Raw genomic sequence first — 20,220 nt, forward strand, 5'->3', positions numbered from 1 at the left:
TGCTGTATTGCCGGCTCCATTGAATTCAATGGTCAGTGCTCGTTTAATCGAGACGAATACCGCGTGGTGCTCGTCTCGAGTAACGAGCATCTCGAGCACCCTAATACTCGAACGAGCATCAAGCTCAGACGAGTATGCTCGCTCATCTCTAGTGTTAATTTAAAGTCAGCTTTAGATAATGTTGGTTTGGTAAAAGAAAAAGGACTGCAACCAATTGCCAAATGTTTTGACTACCCTCGACTTTTATCTGTTCCCGTTCCAAAAAATGTTCGTTGTCAACCGCAACATTTTCGACCAACAATAAAGACCAAATGTCCCCATGCACACTGTTTTTGATTTTTTTTCAGCTGTCTCCTCCGCCAGCCCAACAGCAAGGAAGGTGACACCACAAAACATCAAATCAGCATATTTTAAAACGGTCAAAAAACAACTCTCTGTTTCGCGAGCTCGCCATCCTCGGTGAGCCACTGGATGCGTGAGAAGAACCTTTACCATTGGGTGGGCCTGTGCCTCCTGGATAACTATAGGACACTGGAAGCCCTTTTTTATTTTTCCAAAACAATTTGCCAGCTACTATAAAATCCCCATCACGATCATCAGCAACCATCACACTTTCCCAAACACTAAGGAATGTGGACTCACAATCCGTTCGACCTCCGGCTCTGCCAAGGAAAGAATCTGCCCGAATGATGAGGACTGACGATGTGCCGAGTACTGCTCCATGTTCCGGGTGTGGGAAGCACCCCGATGTCTGTCGCTCCTTTGCTATGCAGCCCCATAGGCCGAAGGTCCGGCTTCCTTCCCAATCCTATGACGACCATCCCAACTGTCGAAAATGACGATGGCGACTGCTGGCACTGCATGCTGGAAGGCTGTCTTCAATGCCTGTAATGGCCACCGTCGTAGCCTGCCTCCTGCTGTGCCCTCCTCCTGCACTGTTCTTCCTCTTCATGGTGCCTGTCATCCTCTGTTGAGACATACAAAGAAAATCCGAGATCCCTATGCGGAGTATCCCCTTCTCTCATACTGCCTATATCTACTTCCCTCTGTCCTGTCATTAAATCACTTGAGCCAGTTGCCATTACTCTGTAACTACACCCTGTCCTAGGCCTACTCAGCTGGCCTACACTGTGGCTAAGGCTCCCCTCACTAACATCTGGACCCTTAAAACTCTGCTCTCGCACTGAGCGCCGCCCCTTCTCACATTTCTGACCCCATGCATCTAACATGATCCTGTTACTATAGCCTCCCTGCCTATCACATCTAACACTGCTCTGCCTTCAGCTGTCTGTGGACCACGGACCATGCTGCCCATCTTCCCACCGCATACCCGATGCCAGCACCTCTCGCTGACTCACTTCTTCTGTTGCCCATGCCTGCAGTTGCTCCAGGACTCACTCTTCTCCCTCCTCTCTTTGCCGCTGGGCTGGGACTCAGCCGCGCTGAGGGATTCCAGCGCCTCTGCGGCCTACCCCGGACCTCTCCGCTGACGTTTGCACGCCATGCCTTGCTGTCTTTTTCTGCTGCAACCGGTGGGCACCGCATCTCCTCCAAGACCTTCTACAGCCACTGGGAACCCTCATTGCTGACCAACTTTTTGGATCTGCAACAACAGGTTTTCCATGTTTGTTTCTTTCTTCCCCATGCTGCCATCCTCTGTGCTCTTCCTTCTCCCTGAAACAGGAGTGCCACGCTCCTCCTCTTCCTCACTTTCCCTAACTAATTCCTCAAACTTTCCCACTCTGGTCACTCCATCCCACCCATTTCTAACCAACTTCCCAGTCCCCAGCAACTTTGTTATACACTTTACTGCTATGCACTCTTATGGACAGTAGAGTTAAACTATATACAGACTTTACTGGAGAAAACAGTAATACAAACACCAGCCTTGCTTAGATAGTCACTGGGCCTTCAGCCCTTTAAGGGATAGTACACAGTCTCTGGTAGCAACAGCCTCTTGGGGAATTGTTTCTCAAGCAATCACAGTTCAGCAGAAACAGTTAATATTTTCTTCTTGCGGATAGGCACACTTACGCAGCAGATTAGATGCAAATGGTTCCCAGGTGGCTTACTCAATCACAGCTCTCTGCCTCTCACACTGCTTACTCAGTACTCTTGGCATCAGTCCGATTTTTTTTTTTTTTTTTTCATCCCCACTGTCTCAGCTCTGACGTTTCTCAGCTTCTCACATTTTTTCAGACCCCACACAGCCACAATGTAAGTCTGACCCTTCTCAGCTATGCCGGTTATAAAGTTAGTGCTTGCAGCAAGGACACATGGCCATGAAGACTGTGGCACCATTATGCCTCTTGGATACAAACTGATGCATCACACCTGCTTTGCCTTTCTACACAGCACTACTCTCTTAGACCGGCTGCACACGGATGGATTGAATTGCGGAATCTGGGGCGGGTATCCACCTCTGGGTTCCGCAGCAAATATCGTCCATAACATGCTATGGAAAAGCGCTTTTTCTTGCAAACAAGTGGAAATCAATTGTGATTTTCTGTTCGCAGAGGAAAAATAGCAGCATCTTCTATTTTAGTGCGGGCACCACATGGACGGCTCTCATTGAAGTCAATGGAAACAGTCTGACCCGCGGCCCTTACGCAATTGGCATTGAAATTGCCAGGTCAGACCATCCACAGTACAGAAGGCCACCAGCATAGGACAAAAAGGGACAGATACGCTGGGGCACCGGGTCGGATTCTGATGCGGGATCCCGCATCCGGAATCCAACCCGGTCATGTGCGGCCAGCCTTAGGTGCTTACATTTGACCTCTGACATGTCTGGCAGGAAGCTAGCCCTTTCATAGTATGTCCTTGCTCACATGAGTACCATCGGCTTGGTTACGTTCATGTATGCTCATGTCACACCTTATAATTACCAACTACTATGGCAGCTAGGGCCAAAACTTTCTGATGCCAGGCATAACCTAAGACTACTGCGTTTATAGAAATTAAGAACAAATTCGTTTCGCATAACATTTTGACTGGAGGGATGCATATGTCAAAACCAAACAGCTTTTTCTGTATAAACAGAATACAGGGTTTCTCAAAAATATAGAAACACCCTAATTGAATGAAAACAGTTTGGCAGACAGTGGTCTAATTTGCATACAAGCTACAGGGAAGGAGTAAACCTGTTAGACCATGTCACCAACATGACAGCCATTTTGAATGCAGCCATCTTGGATTCAACTGTAATTTTTCCAGTGGAAAGGTACAGTTGGTGTGTGATATATCAGAATGGCAGAGAATGTAGGCAAAAAAGCAATGGTATGCTTCATTTTAACATAACTTGATTCATTCTCATGTTTCCACAGTGATTTTTCTTTATTACAGGCAATGTGAATCATGGCTTTATTTCAAGAAGAACACATTGAGATCGTCCTTATGTCAGGTGATCGAAGCACATGTGTCATCAATGCAGATTTTAAACAACGCCACCCAGCCATATCTACCATCACTCAGAGTGCAGTTGCCAAACTTATAAAACACCTTCTGTTGATGATAAACCAAAAACTGCGGAATAAAAAAGGCAGTTGCTGATACTTCATCAGTAATGGTTTTTGTTTGTTCAGATTTTTGTTTATCAGAGATAGAACCCGAATCTTGGAATTTGGAAAGTAACTTGGCGACTGCACTGTGGGTAATGGAAGAGTCTGGTTTGGTGGCATTGATTGAAATCTGTGACTATGACATATGTGTTTTATTCATCTGACATAAGAATGATCTCAACATGTTCTTCTTGAGGTAACGCCATGATTCACATTGTCTGTAATAAAGAAAAATCACTGTGCTAATGTGAGAACAAATAAAGTTATGTTAAAATTAAGCATACCATTGCTTTCTGGCTAGATTTTCTGCCAGTTTGATATATTACATACCTACCTTCCCATTGAAAAAATTAGAGTTGAATCCAAGATGGCAGGATTCAAAATGGCCGTCATGTTGGGGCCATTGCTCAACATGTTCCTCCCTTCTCCCGCAGCTTGTATGTAAAATTAAATCACCATCTGCCAAACATTTTTCATCCTTCCTCCACTTCCTTGCAGGTTTTATAATGGCTTGAAATATATTCTGCATCCCTATTCTTGCAATTCCAAAACTGGAACATTGACAGTAAGTTATATTATCAGACCTCATTATAAATCAATGGGAATTGTCTAGATCCATTTGAAAACTGATCCATAGTAGATTCTGCTAAATACTCAACAATTCTATATTATGGGACAGCTATTAAGTTGCTTAACCTTTTTCAACCTTCGCTATGAAATAGTTTGACTTGAGGACAAAAAAAGCTATTTTCGCACACATGGGAAACCTACAGCACACGAGAAGCATAAGCCTTAGTAAGTAAGGAATACCTTGATCTCCCAAGATGCTTCTGCTAGAAGATAGAAATTATGCAGTCCAGTGACAATACCAACTTGATATGCAGAGTCATGTGTTTCCAGAAAATAGACTGTATTTGAATAAATACAGCAGCATGAAGTCACAGAATATAATTTCTGCACAGACTTGCATATTTAAGATTTGTAAATGAGAATTTCTATATCGGTCTGGATAAAAATATGCATAAAATTGAAATCTGAAGCCGAAATTAACAATGTAATGGATTGCAGCTAAAATTACAAGCCAAAGCTAATTAGCAAAAGATGGTGAATCTTAGAATATCACAAATATATAACAAATGTGATGTCACAGATTTTTTTTTTATATTAAGGAATGTGAATAAATTATAATTCCTCCACATCTTCTACCTAATTTTCTGAGACTCTTGCCACTTCTCACAACCACTTTCATCCTGGCGTGTCCTCTGACATTTATACAAATTATGCAGCATATCCTTCTCAAGCACCAGCTTCTCCTCTATCCTACTTTCTGCTAATTATAAGCATGTCATCTATCATTAAAATAATTATGCTTTTTTGCCAAAGGCAGAATTTATTCTGTAAACGTTACCTTTCAGTTTATTTTTCAGAAATGCAGAAAAAAAAATCATCGTGCCCATGGAATGCCAATATTTTTATATACAGTACAGTTGCAAGGAAATGTAAGTTAACTTTTGGGAATTTCTTGATTTCTGCATTATAGACATACACAGTCTTAGTAAACTAACAACGCAAAACAGTTGTACCATTCAGCTGTTTGATTCAGCACATTGAATAATCATCTACAGTGTAGGGAGAAAAAGTGAACCTTTATGTTAATATCTTCTCCAGCATCAAATTAAGAAATGCTTCAATTAAGGAGATAAGTTTGGAAGTGTTGGATTCACAGGTGTTTTTCCTATAAAATAAAGCCACAAAATGCCTGGTTACTGATAAATCTGTTCTCACATCTCTCAGTAGATGTATTATGAAGTCGGAAAAGAGTACAAAAGCACCGTGAGAAAATACAAGATTTGCTACCTTCCCTATGAGTGGACATTAGAGATGAGCGAGCATACTCGCTAAGGCTAACTACTCGAGCGAGTAGTGCCTTATGCGAGTACCTGCCTGCTCATCTCAAAAGATTCGGGTGCCGACAGGGGGCGTGGAGCGGCGGGGGAGAGCGGGGAGGAACAAGGGGGAGATCTCTCTCTCCCTCTCTTCCCCCCCGCTCACCCCTGCTCACTCCAGCAACTCACCTCTCACCCCCGCCGGCACCCGAATCTTTTGAGACAAGCGGGCAGGTACTCGCATAAGGCACTACTCGCTCGAGTATTTGCCCTTAGCGAGTACGCTCGCTCATCTCTAGTGGACATCCATTTAAGATCACTTTAAGAACACATTGAACGATCCTGAAAGTGGTGAAAAAGAATCCAATAGTAACAGCAAAAGACTTTTCAGAAAATTCTACAACAACCTCCGTTCATGTGTCCGGTAATAGAGAAACATTGAATCTATTTAAAACCATAATGATGTTTCATCGGACATCACTAATTGTCACACATGATCTAATCATCATTGAAAGTCATATCCCACTGGTTACATCCCTTTGTTCTGTAAGCATAAGATATAGCACACCATATATACAAATATGGCATATATGATCGTGGAAATTCCCAATACAAAACAGTACCATGAGCATATTGATGAGAATGTTATTCACCCTATGTATAGAGTAACATAATAATGTGCAATATCACATAGCACATATGCAATATAAGGACATATAAACGAAAAGTAGATGTTAAATGCTTTCCACGTTAATTGGAAGACAGCTGAAGGACTGCTAGTATCCATTGTTAAGAATGCATGGCCACATAGTTAAATGTAATAATTTATAAATTTACTCACCCTGTGTGTAGGAATAGTATGGCATTACCTAGAAGGTGAAGTAGTGCTGGGACCTATATTACTACCAGTATAAGCATATATACCAGATACTTACATGTCTGCAATCACCATAATCTAGATGTTAGTGCATGCACAATGTCCCAGAAGGTGAAGTAGCACTGGGACCTGTAGCATTAATAGTATAAACACATATACCAGACACTAACATGTCAACCAGTGCCATAACATGATGAACCCTAAAAGTAGTGTGAGGCCTTAGTCAGACGGGCGTTTTTTCGCGCGATTTGCGCATGCGCATGCGTCCGGCGATTTTATAAAACCATTGCTTTGCAATGGTATCGGACACATGAGCGCTTTTTATGCGCTCGTCCGATAAATTATAGAACAGAAATCGCAGATCGCACCTATTTGCGATCTGCGATTCCTGTTCTCTTCTCTATATGCGCTCAATGGGGCCGGCGGCAGCAGCGCCGACCCCATTGAGAACATATACTAGACAAATCATTCTTCTCTGCCACAGCAGTAACAGCTGTGGCAGAGAAGAACGATGTTTGCCCATTGAATTCAATGGAGCCGGCAACACAGCGGGCTCCATTGAAAGCAATGGGCTGCCGGCGAGCGCACGATGAATTTTCGGGAAGGGCTTAAATATATAAGCCCTTCCCAGAAAGTCATCCAGAAATGTGTAAAAATAAAAAAAATATATATACTCATCTGGTCCCGGCAGACGGAGTTCAGCCGCGGCCGGCGGCAGTTCTCCTGAACTGCTCTCTGTAGTATTCAGCAGCCGGGGATTTAAAATCCCCGCCTGCTGAATGAGCTGCCTCTGATTGGTCACAGCCTGACCAATCAGAGGCAGCTCTCACTCACACCCATTCATGAATTCATGAATGACAGCTGAGAGCTGCCCCTGATTGGTCCCTGCGCTGAGCCAATCAGAGGCAGCACTCACTCACCCATTCATGAATTCATGAATGGGTGTGAGTGAGAGCTGCCTCTGATTGGTTAGGCTGTGACCAATCAGAGGTAGCTCATTCAGCAGGCGGGGATTTTAAATCCCCGGCTGCTGAATACTACAGAGAGCAGCTCAGGAGAACTGCCGCCGGCCGTGGCTGAACTCCGTCTGCCGGGACCAGGTGAGTATATATATATATATATTTTTTTTTTTACACATTTCTGGATGAATTGCAGGGAAGGGCTTATATATTTAAGCCCTTCCCGAAAATTCATCGTGAGATCGCCCGCAGCGCATTGAATTCAATGCGCTGGACAGCTCCAGCCTGTTTCTATTGAAACGCAGCTAGGAGCAGTTTTTTCGGGCGATTTTTCGGCCCCGATCACGCGATTTGCGGATGCGCATCCGTCATGCGATCCACAAATCGCGGGAAAAAACGCCTGTGTGACTAAGGCCTGATACATAATTGCCATTAATGGATGATATCAAGGGCTGACAATCTATTTGAGATTTGACCGTTTTAAGACTATAAAGAAACATGTGACCTATAGAAAAAGCACCAGATCATGTGTTTCTTTATATTCTTAAAATATTGACTGCAGTAGCCTATGACTATACTTTACCCTGTAAGAAACAGATAGGGAAAATTTATATATAGCACATAGGATATGCATGGCAGATCAGTGCAGGACAATTGTAGAATTTCAAGCAGTTAGAGCCTACCTCCTATTGGACCAGTTTCTTCCAGGGCCTCTGGCTTCTGGGGTCGTCCGGTTTGGGTGGAGCAACTGACTCCTCTCGGCTGCTGCTGGATTCCTCATAGAGGACAATTCCATCATCCGCAGGGAGGTTGCAGCTGCCCTCTTGGCCCAATTCACTTCGGGGACTATGACTGCTGGCAACTACTGGTTCAGGTGGTACTGATCATATATGACCAGGGCCTATGGTCAGTGTGATGTGCTTGCTGCTCTTTGCAAAGTGACAGCACCACCGGTAATCAGCTGATCGTCTGGAATCCGAACAGTGGTGCTCTGTCAATCATCTACTGATGACCTGTCATAAGGACAGTTCAGGAATAGAGAAGAAAAAAAGAAATCCCAGACAACCCCTTTAAAAATATATTATTATTAGAGATGAGTGAGCACCAAAATGCTCGGGTGCTCGTTACTCGAGATGAACTTTTCGCGATGCTCGAGGGTTCGTTTCGAGTAACGAACCCCATTGAAGTCAATGGGAGACCCGAGCATTTTTGTATATCGCCGATGCTCGCTAAGGTTTTCATTTGTGAAAATCTGGGCAATTCAAGAAAGTGATGGGAACGACACAGCAACGGATAGGGCAGGCGAGGGGCTACATGTTGGGCTGCATCTCAAGTTCCCAGGTCCCACTATTAAGCCACAATAGCGGCAAGAGTGGGCCCCCCCCCCAACAACTTTTACTTCTGAAAAGCCCTCATTAGCAATGGATACCTTAGCTAAGCACCACACTACCTCCAACAAAGCACAATCTCTGCCTGCATGACACTCCGCTGCCACTTCTCCTGGGTTACATGCTGACCAACCACCCCCCCCACGACCCAGTGTCCACAGCGCACACCAAACTGTCCCTGCCCAGCCTTCAGCTGCCCTCATGCCACGCCACCCTCATGTCTATTTATAAGTGCGTCTGCCATGAGGAGGAACCGCAGGCACACAGTGCAGAGGGTTGGCTCAGCTAGGCAGCGACCCTCTTTAAAAGGGGCGGGGCGATAGCCCACAATGCTGTACAGAAGCAATGAGAAATCCAATCCTGTGCCACCTCCATCTGGAGCTGCACACGTGGGCATAGCAATGGGGAACCTATGTGCCACACACTATTCATTCTGTCAAGGTGTCTGCATGCCCCAGTCAGACCGCGTTTTTTTATAAATAGTCACAGGCAGGTACAACTGGGAATCCCCAACTCCGCAATGGGAATGCCGTGTGCACCCACAGCATGGGTGGATGCCAGGAAGCCACCGGCAGTACATAAAAATATCCCATTGCATTGCCCATAACAGCTGAGGTAATAATGTCATGTTTAATGCAGGTGGGCTTCGGCCCACACTGCATGCCCCAGTCAGACTGGGGTTCTTTAGAAGTGGACACAGATGCATTTACAACTCCCTGTGGACCCACAGCATGGGTGGGTGCCAGGAAGCCACTGGCGGTACATAAATATATCCCATTGCATTGCCCATCACAGCTGAGGTAATAATGTCATGTTTAATGCAGGTGGGCTTCGGGCCAAACACTGCATGCCCCAGTCAGACTGGGGTTCTTTAGAAGTGGACACATGTAGTTACAACTCTGTGTGGACCCACAGCATGGGTGGCTCCCTGGAACCCACCGGCGGTACATAAAAATATCCCATTGCATTGCCCATCACAGCTGAGGTAATAATGTCATGTTTAATGCAGGTGGGCTTCGGCCCACACTGCATGCCCCAGTCAGACTGGGGTTCTTTAGAAGTGGACACAGATGCATTTACAACTCCCTGTGGACCCACAGCATGGGTGGGTGCCAGGAAGCCACCGGCGGTACATAAAAATATCCCATTGCATTGCCCATCACAGCTGAGGTAATAATGTCATGTTTAATACAGGTGGGCTTCGGCCCACACTGCATGCCCCAGTCAGACTGGGGTTCTTTAGAAGTGGACACAGATGCATTTACAACTCCCTGTGGACCCACAGCATGGGTGGGTGCCAGGAAGCCACTGGCGGTACATAAATATATCCCATTGCATTGCCCATCACAGCTGAGGTAATAATGTCATGTTTAATGCAGGTGGGCTTCGGCCCACACTGCATGCCCCAGTCAGACTGGGGTTCTTTAGAAGTGGACACATGTAGTTACAACTCCGTGTGGACCCACAGCATGGGTGGCTCCCTGGAATCCACCGGCGGTACATAAATATATCCCATTGCATTGCCCATCACAGCTGAGGTAATAATGTCATGTTTAATGCAGGTGGGCTTCGGCCAACACTGCATGCCCCAGTCAGACTGGGGTCCTTTAGAAGTGGACACAGATGCATTTACAACTCCCTGTGGACCCACAGCATGGGTGGCTCCCTGGAACCCACCGGCGGTACATAAAAATATCCCATTGCATTGCCCATCACAGCTGATGTTACGTCAGCTGTAATGCAGGTGGGCAAAAAATTAACTGGATTACACTGTAGGCGAGGGCCCCGAAAATTGGTGTACCAACAGTACTAATGTACCTGAGAAAAATTGCCCATGCCCAACCAAGAGGGCAGGTGAAACCCATTAATCGCTTTGGTTAATGTGGCTTAATTGGTAACTAGGCCTGGAGGCAGCCCAGTTAAAATAAAAATTGGTTCAGGTGAAAGTTTCAACGCTTTAATGAGCATTGAAACGTATAAAAATTGTTTAGAAAAATTATATGACTGAGCCTTGTGGGCCTAAGAAAAATTGTACGTTCGGCGTGATTACGTCAGGTTTCAGGAGGAGGAGCAGGAGGAGCAGGATGAATATTATACACAGATTGATGAAGCAAAAAGGTCCCCGTTTTGGATGGTGATAGAGAACAATGCTTCCATCCGCGGGTGCAGCCTACGTATTGTTTATGTATCGCTGCTGTCCGCTGGTGGAGAAGAGAAGTCTGGGGAAATCCAGGCTTTGTTCATCTTGATGAGTGTTAGCCTGTCGGCACTGTCGGTTGACAGGTGGGTACGCTTATCCGTGATGATTCCCCCAGCCACACTAAACACACTCTCTGACAAGACGCTAGCCGCAGGACAAGCAAGCACCTCCAGGGCATACAGCGCGAGTTCAGGCCACGTGTCCAGCTTCAACACCCAGTAGTTGTAGGGGGCAGAGGTGTCACCGAGGACAGTCGTGCGATCGGCTACGTACTCCCTCACCATCCTTTTACAGTGCTCCCGCCAACTCAGCCTTGACTGGGGACCGGTGACACAGTCTTGCTAGGGAGCCATAAAGCTGGCAAAGGCCTTAGAGAGTGTTCCCCTGCCTGTGCTGTACATGCTGCCTGATCTCTGCGCCTCCCCTGCTACCTGGGCCGCGGAAATGCGCCTTCGGCCACTAGCGCTGTCAGCTGGGAAGTTTACCATCAGTTTGTCCACCAGCGCCCTGTGGTATAGCATCATTCTCGAACCCCTTTCCTCTTCGGGAATGAGAGTGGAAAGGCTCTCCTTATACCGTGGGTCGAGCAGTGTGTACACCCAGTAATCCGTAGTGGCCAGAATGCGTGTAACGCGAGGGTCACGAGAAAGGCATCCTAACATGAAGTCAGCCATGTGTGCCGGGGTACCTGTACGCAATACATGGCTGTCCTCACTAGGAAGATCACTTTCAGGATCCTCCTCCTCCTCCTCCTCTGGCCATACACGCTGAAAGGATGACAGGCAAGCTGCATCTGTACCCTCAGAAGTGGGCCAAGCTGTCTCTTTCCCCTCCTCCTCATGCTCCTCCCCCTCCTCCTCCTCCTCCTCCTCCTCCTCTGGCCATACACGCTGAAAGGATGACAGGCAAGCAGCATCTGTCCCCTCAGCAGAGGGCCAAGCTGTCTCTTCCCCCTCATCCTAATGCTCCTCCCCCTCCTCCTCAACGCGCTGAGATATAGACATGAGGTTGCTCTGACTATCCAGCGACATACTGTCTTCCCCCGCCACCGTTTCTGATTCCAAAGCGTCTGCCTTTATGCTTTGCAGGGAACTTCTCAAGAGGCATAGCAGAGGAATGGTGACACTAATGATTGCTGCATCCCCGCTCACCATCTGGGTAGACTCCTCAAAGTTTCCAAGGACCTGGCAGATGGCTGCCAACCAGGCCCACTCTTCTGTAAATAATTGAGGAGGCTGACTCCCACTGCGCCGCCCATGTTGGAGTTGGTATTCCACTATAGCTCTACGCTGCTCATAGAGTCTGGCCAACATGTGGAGCGTAGAGTTCCACTGTGTGGGCACGTTGCACAGCAGTCGGTGTACTGGCAGATTAAACCGATGTTGCAGTGTCCGCAGGGTGGCAGCGTGCGTGTGGGATTTGCGGAAATGTGCGCAGAGCTGGCGCACCTTTCCGAGCAGTTATGACAAGTGGGGGTACCTTTTCAGAAAGCGCTGAACCACCAAATTAAAGACATGGGCCAGGGATGGCACGTGCGTGAGGCTGCCGAGCTGCAGAGCCGCCACCAGGTTACGGCCGTTGTCACACATGACCATGCCCGGTTGGAGGCTCAGCGGTCGGTCTGCTCTGTCAGACCCTGCAGCAGTTCGTGGGCCGTGTGCCTCTTCTCTCCTAAGCTGAGTAGTTTCAGCACGGCCTGCTGACGCTTGCCCACCGCTGTGCTGCCACGCCACGTGACACCGACTGCTGGCGACGTGCTGCTGCTGACACATCTTGATTGCGAGACAGAGGTTGCGTAGGAGGAGGAGGAGGGTGGTTTAGTGGAGGAAGCATACACCCCCGCAGATACCACCACCGAGCTGGGGCACGCAATTCGGGGGGTGGGTAGGACGTGAGCGGTCCCAGGCTCTGACTCTGTCCCAGCCTCCACTAAATTCACCCAATGTGCCGTCAGGGAGATATAGTGGCCCTGCCCTCCTGTGCTTGTCCACATGTCTGTTGTTAAGTGGACCTTGGCAGTAACCGCGTTGGTGAGGGCGCGTACAATGTTGCGGGAGACGTGGTCGTGCAGGCCTGGGACGGCACATCGGGAAAAGTAGTGGCGACTGGGAACCGAGTAGCACGGGGCCGCCGCCGCCATCATGCTTTTGAAAGCCTCCGTTTCCACAAGCCTATACGGCAGCATCTCTAGGCTGATCAATTTTGCAACGTGCACGTTTAACGCTTGAGCGTGCGGGTGCGTGGCGTCGTACTTGCGCTTGCGCTCAAACAGTGGCGCTAGCGACGTCTGGACGCTACGCTGAGAGACATTGCTGGATAGGGCCGAGGACAGCGGAGGTGAGGGTGTGGGTGCAGGCCAGGAGACGGTACTGCCTGTGTCCTCAGAGGGGGGTTGGATCTCAGTGGCAGGTTGGGGCACAGGGGGAGAGGCAGTGGTGCAAACCGGAGGCGGTGAACGGGCATCGTTCCACCTTGTGGGGTGCTTGGCCATCATATGCCTGCGCATGCTGGTGGTGGTGCCTCCCCAGCTGATCTTGGCGCGACAAAGGTTGCACACCACTGTTCGTCGGTCGTCAGGCGTCTCTGTGAAAAACTGCCACACCGTAGAGCACCTTGACCTCTGCAGGGTGGCATGGCGCGAGGGGGTGCTTTGGGAACCAGTTGGTGGATTATTCGGTCTGGCCCTGCCTCTACCCCTGGCCACCGCACTGGCTCAGCCTGTGCCCACACCCTGACTTGGGCCTCCGCATCCTCGCCCGCGTCCACGTCCTATAGGCCTACCCCTACCCCTCAGCATGGTGTATTACCAGTAGTGCAGAAACAGAACGCTGTAATTAAATGTGCCGCTTATTGGCCTGTGGTTGGAGGCTGAATTCGTTTACGGAACGCCAGGAAATAATTTGGCGCAAGCCTGCTGTAACACTTAGCTGGCTGCGTATGATTTTGTAGAACTACTACCCCCAGCACACACGGACCCAGAACACTGAGCACAGTGACAGGAAGGCCAAATAAATTTTTTTCCAATATTTTTTAGAAAAGGCCCACTGCCACTGCCTATATTCAATCAATAATATATGTCTTCTGTCCCTGGAGTGTGTCACAGAACTGCAGAGTGTTGCACTGTTATTAACTGCAACAGAGCGGTGATTTCAGAGCCAGGAAATACTTTGACGTAAGCCTGCTGTAACACTTAGCTGGCTGCGTATGATTTTGTAGAACTACTACCCCCAGCACACACGGACCCAGAACACTGAGCACAGTGACAGGCAGGCCAAATAGATTTTTTACCCAATATTTTTTAGAAAAGGCCCACTGCGTATATTCAGTCAATAATATATGTCTTCTGTCCCCGCCTACACACTTCTGTCCCTGGAGTATTACTGCAGGGCACAATGCTCTGCACGGCCGATATACCAAAAAAAAAAATGTGCAACACTGCTAAAAGCAGCCTCCACACTACTGCACACGGTTAGATGTGGCCCTAAGAAGGACCGTTGGGGTTCTTGAAGCCTACAATAACTCCTAACGCTCTCCCTGCCTCCACACTTCTGTCCCTGGACTATTACTGCAGGGCGCAATGCTCTGCACGGCCGATATACCAAAAAAAAAAAAGTGCAACACTGCAAAAAGCAGCCTCCACACTACTGCACACGGTTACATGTGGCCCTAAGAAGGACCGTTGGGGTTCTTGAAGCCTACACTAACTCCTAACACTCTCCCTACAGCAGCTCCAACACTATAGCACTTTCCCTCAGCTATGTCAGAACGCATCTGAGGCGAGCCGCGGGAGGGGCCGATTTTTATACTCGGGTGACACCTGATCTCCCCAGCCACTCACAGCAGGGGGGTGGTATAGGGCTTGAACGTCGCAGGGGGAAGTTGTAATGCCTTCCCTGTCTTTCAATTGGCCAGAAAAGCGCGCTAACGTCTCAGAGATGAAAGTGAAAGTAACCCGAACATCGCGTGGTACTCATTACGAGTAACGAGCATCTCGAACACGCTAATACTCGAACGAGTATCAAGCTCGGACGAGTACGTTCGCTCATATCTAATTATTATGCAAAAGGCTAATTTGCCAATGTACCTAAAACTATATACCAGATACACCTTGACAAATCTTTATATAGATTGCCAAAATGCCCCTGTTAGCAGGGCGTGCACCCAGTAGCATCTTCTTCTTCAAGCTTGTTCCCAAAGAAACAGTAACAAAACCAAATGGAAGCAAAAAGTTAATTTTAAACAGGCTGTATACCAAAATTTGTTTCAGATTTTTCACCCCTCTCAAAACACTGTGTAAGCATTAGAGATGAGCGAGTATACTCGCTAAGGCACATTACTCGAGCGAGTAGTGCCTTAGCCGAGTATCTCCCCACTCGTCTCTAAAGATTTGGAGGCCCGCGTGGGTGACAGGTGAGTTGCGGCGGGGAGCGGAGGGGAGAGAGGGAGAGCGAGATCTCCCCTCCGTTCCTCCCCGCTCTCCCCGCCCCCCGCCGGCTCCTGAATCTTTAGAGACGAGCGGTAAGATACTCGGCTAAGGCACTACTCGCTCGAGTAATGTGCCTTAGCGAGTATACTCACTCATCTCTAGTAAGCATACTCTAAACTCCTTGAGTTAAAGCTGAAAGTATGCGCTTCGATTGTTTCAGGTCCATTCTGGTGATATACAGAAGCTAAATGATCAAATTTGTCCCATTGTCCAAACACTTCTGGACCTGGCTGTTTTTCCCAGAGTTGGTATTGTGATGCGATACAGAATAGAATGAAAGGGAAGAAAGTGTATTTCTGTATATAGCGATCCTTTAGGGGATGCATCTGAACTGTTCCTGTATATCCAGTAAAGCTCCCCTGCGCACCTCAAGTCTTAAGATGCACTTCATGTATTTCCCATCTACACGGCTATACTGTGCTTATGTCATATTATGGTACATCAAATACACGTGTTATTCGTTAATATGCTGTATCCACAGGCATGCTACTATTAAATCCCAGTGTCATGGGGCCAGACAGAAACGGCAGCACATTTATGACTGTTTCTGTGCCTCCTGTGAAGATATTTTTGTTTCTTTTGTATACCCCGCCATCCATAACTGAAGACCTAGGGCTCTTTTACAAGGTACTTAGAAAGCACTTTGATTCAATTCCTAATGCAGCTCTGAAGCCATTGCACAAGTGCACAGCTATATAGTGCTTATGTTACAGCATTCAGTACACCGAATACCTGTGTTCATCATTAATTTGCTGTATCCATAGAAAAGTAGCTATAAATCCCGGTGTCATGAGGCCAGCAAATAAAATAAGCCTGGTGGATCAGAGCAGAGGAGAAAGCACAAGATTACCTTTGTACGAATCCATTTTCCCAGACAGCTGCAAACTATTAACATGTTCATTGCCAAAAAAGCGAAGTAAACTCTTGCTATCATTGTTTTACGGTATTATATGGGCAAGAACGTTTAAAGGGGCAGTGTAACGACTAAGATTGCTTGTAAATGTATAGTAAATTGAGCTGCTGGAGCCTCAAAATGGGTGAAACAGAGTAAATTTGGTGAAAAAAAACATAGTAACTATTATTGATAGCCTTATATATAGGGGCCTCATGTGGCGCAGAGTGCTAAGGCAGCAGTATGCAGTCCCTAAGCTCTCACTCACAACCTGAAGGTTGCAGGCTCAATCCCCAGTTGAGGTAGCCGACTCAAGGTTGACCCAGCCTTCCATTCCTCCGAGGTTGGTAAAATGAGTACCCAGCTTGGTGGGGGTTAATAAATAAATAAATTACCTGAAAGTGCTGCGAAATAAGATGGCACTATACAAATAACAAGTCCCTTTCCCCCTTACTGTATCTGTATCTAGGATTTGGCAGAAACAGTCATGAAATAACTCCTTTAGATGTGCATCAAAACGCATTTCAACGTTTGCAGCTGGATACATTATCTGTATTAATGGATAGGTTCACCCCTAATCTTTGTTACATTTTGTTAAGTTGTTGACCAGTTGTAAACTATTTTGGAGGGCCATTCAGGGCGAGGATGAAGTATATGTGGATGTAAAACTGACTGTTGCCTTGCTATGAAACCACGATCCTCAAATCCCAAGCATGTGTATTTTAAAGACATAAGAATAAAAAGAGCTTTTAAATGGTGAGGGCTATAAGTTATTTCTTTATAGGTACAATATGAGTCCTCTTCAGAGCACCACTCTACGGGTGCCAGGTAAACCAATATCCAAGATTTGGGGGTCTGCACTGTCAATCTCCTTGTGTTTGCTGTATTTAATATTTATTGCAGTGAGAATGGAGCTGTCTGTTAGTGCTCATGGCCAAGGGCATATAGTAAAACGCTGTGGGTGTCCTCGCAGTGTTTTGCCGGTATTTGTGATGCCAGCTTCGCTGTCAGAGACCGCATATGGGCAGCGAGTGTACTGCATGCCCGCATATCTCACACACGGTTATGACTCTGTCTTTTTCTTTGCAGAATCCCTGGTCTGTTTCATAGCGGGGTTGCATATGTATTGCATATGGACAGCGTTGCATACACTGGCTATACAATAATATAGGGCTCATGCAGCAGGGTACACCGAGAAATAGAGCATGCTGTGATCTATTTCTCACCCATATCTCTACACGGTCATGTGAATGGATCAATGAAAGTCTATTTATTTTAACTGACTCCATTTATTGCAAAATAATAATAATCTTTATTTATATAGCGCCAATTATTTCCATGGTGCTTATCTTGTGTCCGTGCATTGCACGCGTAATACACGGCGAAAAAACAAGGGCACTGGCCTGGTAAACAGCTGATCGGTGAAGGTCCCAGCGGATAGACCCCTGCCGATCCAGTATTGATGACCCATCCTGAGGACAGGCCATTAATAGTTTACAACTGGACAATTGATGGCCTATCCTCAGAATTGGCCATCAATAGTAGATCAGCAGGCATCCGTCACTTGGAACCCCCCATCAATCAACTGTTTGGCCGGTCAGTATGCTTGTGTACTAAGTTGATTTCTACAGGAAGTAGACAGCTCAGTTTCCACTGTAGTGGTTTGGTATTACACCCATTTATTTTAGTGGAACTGTGCCTGCAATACCAAGCCTAGCCACTGCAGTGGGAATGGAGCCGTCTTCAGAAATCAGCTCAGTGCACCAACATACTGACTCGGTGGGGGTCCTGGGCAATGGACGCCTATTATTCTTTTATTGAAGACCTGCAGTATATAACTGGACAACTCCTTTAAAGGAAAAAGTTAAGATCACATATGTAGTTATATGTTCAAAAAATGGTACTTGCAATATATAGACACAGAGGGAGCTGTCTTTGTTGAGAATTCTTGCTTCTCTTGCAGTGAAGATGTGGTTGTCTACCCCATCCCCAACACTAATGTCAGAAATTGGTAAGAGTAAAGGAATGCAGTGTAATAGATCTACACTTGTAGAATAGGAGCAGACATGGAAAATCTTTCTGTTTAACATGTACATTTTGTTCTAGACTTCGGCCCTCTATATGAAAGAGGGTAAAATCCAGCATGAAAATCTGCTGCAGAAATTAGTAAATTGAGGATTTAAAAATACAAACTGCAAATCAACCTCTGTACGGAAAAAATCTGCAGCATATGGATTAGAGATGAGCGAGCACGCTCGGATAAGTCAGTTACTCGAGCGAGCCTCGCTCTTCTCGAGCAACTGCATTCTTGTCCGAGCGTGCTCGGGCGGGCGGCGGATCTCTCTCTCCCCCCGCCCCCCCCCCCCCCCCGCCGACTCCCCCCTGAGCATGCTCTGACAAGAATGCAGTTACTCGAGAAGAGCGAGGCTCGCTCGAGTAACTGACTTATCCGAGCGTGCTCGCTCATCTCTAGTATGGATATTAGTTCAACTCTCCTCCACCTGCTTGTGACACTTTTAGTCATTGACCTGATATTTATAATTAGAGATGAGCGAACGTACTCGTCCGAGCTTGATACTCGTTCGAGTATTAGCGTGTTCGAGATGCTCGTTACTCGTAACGAGCACCACGCGATGTTCGGGTTACTTTCACTTTCATCTCTGAGACATTAGCGCGCTTTTCTGGCCAATTGAAAGACAGGGAAGGCATTACAACTTCCCCCTGCGACGTTCAAGCCCTATACCACCCCCCTGCAGTGAGTGGCTGGGGAGATCAGGTGTCACCCGAGTATATAAATCGGCCCCTCCCGCGGCTCGCCACAGATGCGTTGTGACATAGCTGAGGGACAGTGCTGTTGGTGCCGGAGCTGCTATAGGGAGAGTGTTAGGAGTGATTGTAGGCTTCAAGAACCCCAACGGTCCTTCTTAGGGCCACATCTAACCGTGTGCAGTACTGTGGAGGCTGCTTTTTGCAGTGTTGCACTTTTTTTTTTTTTGGTATATCGGACGTGCAGAGCATTGCGCCCTGCAGTGATACTCCAGGGACAGAATTGTGTAGGCAGGGCCAGAAGACATATATTATTGACTGAATATACGCAGTGGTCCTTTTCAAAAAAATATTGGGCAAAAAATCTATTTGGCCTGCCTGTCACTGTGCTCAGTGTTCTGGGTCCGTGTGTGCTGGGGGTAGTAGTTCTACAAATAAATACGCAGGCAGCTGAGTGTTACAGCAGGCGTGCGCCAAATTATTTCCTGGCGTTCCGTAAGCGAAGTCAGCCTCCAACGACAGGCCAATAAGCGGCACATTTAATTACAGCGTTTTGTTTCTGCATTACTGGTAATACAGCATGCAGAGGGGTAGGGGTAGGCCTAGAGGACGTGGGCGCGGCCGAGGACGCGGAGGCCCTAGTCCGGGTGTGGGCACAGGCCGAGCTCCTGATCCAGGTATATCGCAGCCGACTGCTGCGGGATTAGGAGAGAGGCACGTTTCTGGCGTCCCCACATTCATAGCACATTTAATGGGTCCACGCGGTAGACCTTTATTAGAAAATGAGCAGTGTGAGCAGGTCCTGTCGTGGATGGCAGAAAGTGCTTCCAGCTACCTATCGTCCACCCACAGTTCTGCGCCGTCCACTGCTGCAACTCTGAATCCTCTGGCTGCTGCTCCTCCTTCCTCCCAGCCTCCTCACTCCATGAAAATGACACATTCTGAGGAGCAGGCAGACTCCCAGGAACTGTTCTCGGGCCCCTGCTCAGATTGGGCAGCAGTGGTTCCTCTCCCACCAGAGGAGTTAATCCTGACTGATGCCCAACCATTGGAAAGTTCCCGGGGTCCGGGGGATGAGGCTGGGGACGTGCGGCAACTGTCTCAAGACCTTTCAGTGGGTGAGGAGGCCGATGACGATGAGACATAGTTGTCTATCAGTGAGGTAGTAGTAAGGGCATTAAGTCCGAGGGAGGAGCGCACTGAGGA

Source organism: Eleutherodactylus coqui, chromosome 7, assembly GCF_035609145.1.
Source record: "Eleutherodactylus coqui strain aEleCoq1 chromosome 7, aEleCoq1.hap1, whole genome shotgun sequence".
Classification (NCBI taxonomy): domain Eukaryota; kingdom Metazoa; phylum Chordata; class Amphibia; order Anura; family Eleutherodactylidae; genus Eleutherodactylus; species Eleutherodactylus coqui.